At 41.5% G+C, this 5,339-nt stretch overlaps 1 long non-coding RNA gene across 1 annotated transcript; it reads left to right on the top strand.

Annotated features, from left to right (window-relative positions):
* The first annotated feature begins 710 nt into the window (after nt 1-710).
* Nucleotides 711-4,909, top strand: LOC121278432. The gene is made up of 3 exons (XR_005943145.1): nt 711-836; nt 4,030-4,091; nt 4,223-4,909. It is a non-coding gene; the product is annotated as an uncharacterized LOC121278432 (long non-coding RNA).
* Nucleotides 4,910-5,339: the final 430 nt, after the last annotated feature.

Genomic DNA, 5,339 nt, shown 5'->3' with positions numbered 1-5,339 from the left:
AGAACCAATTTCTATGGGGTGAGAAAGATAGAAAGAAGAAATGAACAACTTCTTCCCCCTCACAGAACAAAAACAGAATTACCTGGAAAAACTCAGCAGGTCTGGCAGCATCGGCGGAGAAGAAAAGAGTTGACGTTTTGAGTCCTCATGACCCTTCAACAGAACTGATTTTTGTTTACGAGGAGAGGGGTGAAATATCTTGTTGCAGAGACAAACAAAACTTCTTCAAGATAGGCATTTCTTGAAGAGCAGTGGCAGTCAATTAAACACAGATAAAAACAAAAAACTGCGGATGCTGGAAATCCAAAACAAAAACAGAATTACCTGGAAAAACTCCTTCCTCCTCTTCATTGAACTCCCAACTTACCAAACTCCAAATCTTCACTCAGTTAGTCGGCTGCTCTCCGTTTGCCTGTAGTGGCACTGGGTGGCTGTCCTCTTTTGCAGGGCATTGGGGCTAAGCACCGCTGCCACTGCCTCCCATGCTGGATTGGAGATGCAGTTGCCCATCCTGCGGCCAGAATGGGGGTAGGAGACATTACGGCGGGCCACCATGGCATTCAAAAGATGCTCGAGGGATGCGTGACCGAAGTGGGGACTGCAGTCTTTTTGCCTTTTGGGGCCATCCTGTCTTCTGTGCAGCAGTTGTAGGCTGGTAGCACTGAGACGTGTGTGCGCGGCTGGACTTTAAATATGGTACCCGGCATGATGAAACGGCGAGGTAATGGTGTGGTGGGCAGATGAGACCCACCATCGAAACGGCGTGTTTGCTGGGAATGCATAATTAATACGATGGGTTTGGGATAATACGGCATGAGAAGCTGCCATTCTGTCTGGTGAGTAAAAGGTTGCTTTCCTGCCTGCTACCGCACTTAGTGCAAATCTGGGCCGATTCCACCCATTGTGTTTTTGAGTGTCTGTGGTTGTTTTTTCAATGATTAATTATCTACTGCTGTTGCATTGCAGCTTTCAGGTTATGGATGCCATTGGCTAATTGAAGAATTAGCTCATCTGCCTTTTGATGGTATTTCCTCCAGACGCTTATCTGACAGAAGCTCTTGACACTTCCTGGAGGTGGCTAACCACCGCCTGACATTAGATGATGACCAGTTACAGATAGTACTGTCATTACACTAGCAAGTTTAAAAACCTTTCACAACACCATTAGTATAATGGAGAAGGAGTTCACGAGAAATAATAACACTAGAGGTTTAAATTACAGTTTGACCTCTGACAGAATAGCCTACATATATCAATAGCAATAATGGCCACTTTACTCGGCTACTCAGTTGATTTTGACACAAGTTCTTATTAAGAATCACAGAGCTTAAATTTAAGCCTATTTGAAATGTTGGTTGATGCATTAAACATAGTCCAACAATCTTTCTTCAATTAGTGGTCCTTCTCAGATGCAGGAACTGCAAATAGTTTTATATTACACAGCCTATTGTCAAAGTAACAAAAGTCTTGTAGATTAACTTCATATTGGATAAACTAATATGAATCTTATTCTATTTTCAAAGTATTCAAGCCTCTAAATCACCCTAACAAAGTAATGGCAACTACAAGAATCATTGGGAATTTTTACCCACCAGCTCATGATGTGATCATGGGGAGGCGGTGGCGTAGTGATAATGTCACCGGACTCGTTATCCAGAACCCAGACTGATGCTTTGAGTACACGGGTTCAAATTCAATAAAGGCAGCTGGTGGAATTTAAATTCAGTGAATAAATCTGGAAGTAAATAGCTAGTCTCGTTAATAATGACCATGAATCGATCATTGTAAAAATCAATCTGGTTCACTAATGCCCTTTAGGAAGGAAATCTGCCATCCTTATCTGGTTTGGCTTACATGTAACTCCAGACCCACAGCAATGTGGTTGACTCTCAGCTGTCCTCTGAAATGGCCAAGCAAACCACTCAGTTCTATCAAACCACTAGAAAGCCTAAAAAGGAATAAAACCGGCCAGACCACCCGGCATCAACCTAGGCACTGGAAACAACAATGGCACACTCAACCATGTTGGCCCTGCAAAGTTCTCCTTATTAATATCTGGGGGCTGGTGCCAAAATTGGGAGAACTGTCTCACGGACAAGTCAAGCAACAGCCTGACATAATCATACTCACAGAATCATACCTTACAGATAATGTCCCAGACACCATCATCACCATCCCTGGGTATGTCCAGTCCCATTGATAGGATGGACCTACCAGAGGTAGCAGCACAATGGTATACAGCTGGTTGGAGTCAAACCTGACACAAAGAAAGGTAGTTGTTGTCATTGGAGGTCAATCATCTCAGTTCCAGGACATCACTGCAGGAGTTCCTCAGGGTAGTGTCCTGGGCCCAACCATCTTCAACTGCTTCATCAATAACTTTCCTTCCATCATAAGGTCAGAAATGGCGATGTTCGCCAATGATTGCACAATATTCAGCAGCATTTGTGACTCCTTAAATACTGAAGCTGTCCATGCCCATATGCAACAAGACCTGGACAACATTCAGGCTTGGGCTGACAAGTGGTAAGTAACATTTGTGCTACACAAGTGCCTGGCAGTGCCCATCTCCAACAAGGGAGAATCCAACCATCTCCCCTTCACATTCAATGGCATTACTATCACTGAAACCCCCACTATCAACATCCTTACCATTGGCCAGGAACTGAACTGGACTAGCCATATAAATACTGTGAATGTAAAACAGGTCAGAAGCTGGGAATTCTGCACTGAGTAACTCACTTCCCAATGCCTGTTCACTATCTACAAGGCCCAAGTCAGGAGTAAGATGGAATTATTCTCCACTTATCTGGAAGAGTGCAACTCCCATTGACACTCAAGAATCTCGACACCATCCAGGACAAAGCAGCCTGCTTGATTGGCACCCCACTCACCATTGACGTATTGTAGCAGCAGTGTATACCATCTACAAGATGCACTGCAGCAACTCACCAAAGATCCTTTGACAGCACCTTCCAAGCTCATGACCTCTACCACCTAGAAGGACAGGGGCAGCAGGTACATGGGAAGACCACCACCTGCAAATTCCCCTGCAAGTCACATACCATCGTGACTTGGAAATATACCACCGTTTCCTCACTGTCACTGTGTAAAAATCCTGGAACTCCCTCCCTTTCAGCACTGTATGTGTAATTACACTACATGGACTGCAGTGGTTCAAGGAGGAAGTGCACCACCATCTTCTCAAAGGCAATTAGTGAGGGGCAATACAACTACTGGCCTAGCTATCGCTGCCCACATTCCATGAAAGAGTCAAAAAAAGAATACCTCAAACTTTAGGATTACAGATTGTGTTTTACTATTGCATCGCAAAAGCCTTTGACGAACAAATTAATCTCTGTGAAATGTGTTTCATTCAACAGTTAATTTTTCTAACATCAAAATAAAATAAAACGCTATAGAATACAGTGACGACAAAGGCCAATGGATTATAATAATACACTGCCATGGAGGCAGAAAACACACCATGAAATTCTATTGGGATTATCCTGGTCCCTTGCTGCAACTCTGGCAGGAGATTGACCCAAATCTCAGAAAAAGGCTCAAAATGGCCCATCATGCCCTTTTCCAGGGTATTCTTCTGAAGTTAAAGAGCAAGATCAGGAAAAACCCCATTGAATTGTTGGACCATTATATTTAAAGATGGTGCAATACTGAGTTGGTTCAAAAATATATTTATTTACATATATATTTCTATATGCATGTGTGCACTTCTATGTGCAAGCCTTTCCAAATAAAAATAATTTGATAGTGCTTTACAGTTTTTCGACACCAAATTGGCATTCCACATACCAATTCTGTATTGGCAATTTCTGTGCTGAAGGTGTGTAAGAAATCTGACAGCCACCGTTTTGGTTAAGGCACATCTTAGATGTTCCTAATGGCCATTCCAAATGAACACAATGGACTCAATATTTAAATGGGGCCCCTGTGCTTGTATTTAGATTCTCATTTTTGGGAAATTGATTCTTGGGATAACTTGACATGATCATTTTTGATTCCACCCAGAAAAAGATGGCGCAAACCCTCAGGAAGTATTAATATTTGGAGAAATCACTAGCCCCATTTTGGTAAGTTCCAGCTTGTTATTCCTGACTCTCCGGGATTTTTGGAGACATTCTTTGACTGTTTTAGCTGAGTTTGAAAAATATTTAATATGGTGAGCTAACTTTTGGCTGCACTTGTACTTGTCACTTCACAGGCTGAAGCAGCACTGGAAAGATGGGAAGGTTGCTGAAATTGCCATTGCAATTGTCACATTAGGGAGTACAGCAGCAGCAAGCACAGCAGCACAGACCTATAGAAGACCAAAAGAGAGTGTGGAGGAAGCTGTACAGCATGCTTGTGATTTCCAACTATGAGCTGCCAATAGACAAGGTGCTCTGCAGCAACACATGTTCAAGAAATAGGCCTGAATAAGCCAATGTCCTGTCTAAGTTTCTTTAATTCAACAAATGGGATTTCTTGATGATTTACAAAAGAGGTATGTTATGAGAGAATAACCTTTTCTATCATGGAGGATGAATGGCTGTCTGGCAGAAACTGCCTGAAACTGGACTCTCATTCCCACGTAATGGCTCTGGCCAGATTCAGGTGGGACTCTGGAACATTTATTCAAATGAGGCTCACTCATTAAGATTGCAAGCCCCATTCCCCGGGTCTGTCAACGACTTCATGAGTCACACACAATGTATACGCCTTCTCTTTAAAATCACAAAGCAAATGTTACTCTTAAAGCAAAATGTAATGACATCTGAATATCATGATTTCTGTGATAAGTGAGCATGCTATCCTGTCCTAATTTATACTTTGTTGTAACTGATGAAGTTCAGATAGAACCACATCTCTGTTTTATATTAACCTTCAATTACAGAACATTCAGTACTTGTCTAAAGGCTTGTTATGTCTATTGTGTAAAGAAATCCAAAACAAACAAATACCTGACATAGCTGCTGCATTTTTGTACCTCAGTGGAAGATATATGTCTTCATTTCATCTTTGATGTACATTTATGTATTTTAATACTCTAGCTTTAATTGTTTATGTTCAGTTAACAGGAAAGTTTAGTAGATTTCAAAGTCTTCATCAAATTGTTGAAAGGAAGGTTGGTTAGTTACCTAGTTTCAAAATACAAGACTTGCCTGAATTTTGCAAGCAGAATCATATTGTAAGCTACATCATCATCTACTCAATTGTGATTACATTTCAAAGTAAATATTCAATAATGCAAAAGCGTGGAAACAAACAGACACATAAGATTAAACGGTTTTTCACACAACATTCCCACTACTGGTATTGTTATGAAGCAATTTTGACTT

The sequence above is a fragment of the Carcharodon carcharias genome, chromosome 5 (genome assembly GCF_017639515.1).
Source record: "Carcharodon carcharias isolate sCarCar2 chromosome 5, sCarCar2.pri, whole genome shotgun sequence".
In the NCBI taxonomy this organism is placed as follows: domain Eukaryota; kingdom Metazoa; phylum Chordata; class Chondrichthyes; order Lamniformes; family Lamnidae; genus Carcharodon; species Carcharodon carcharias.
This window is presented reverse-complemented; position numbering and strand designations above follow the sequence as displayed.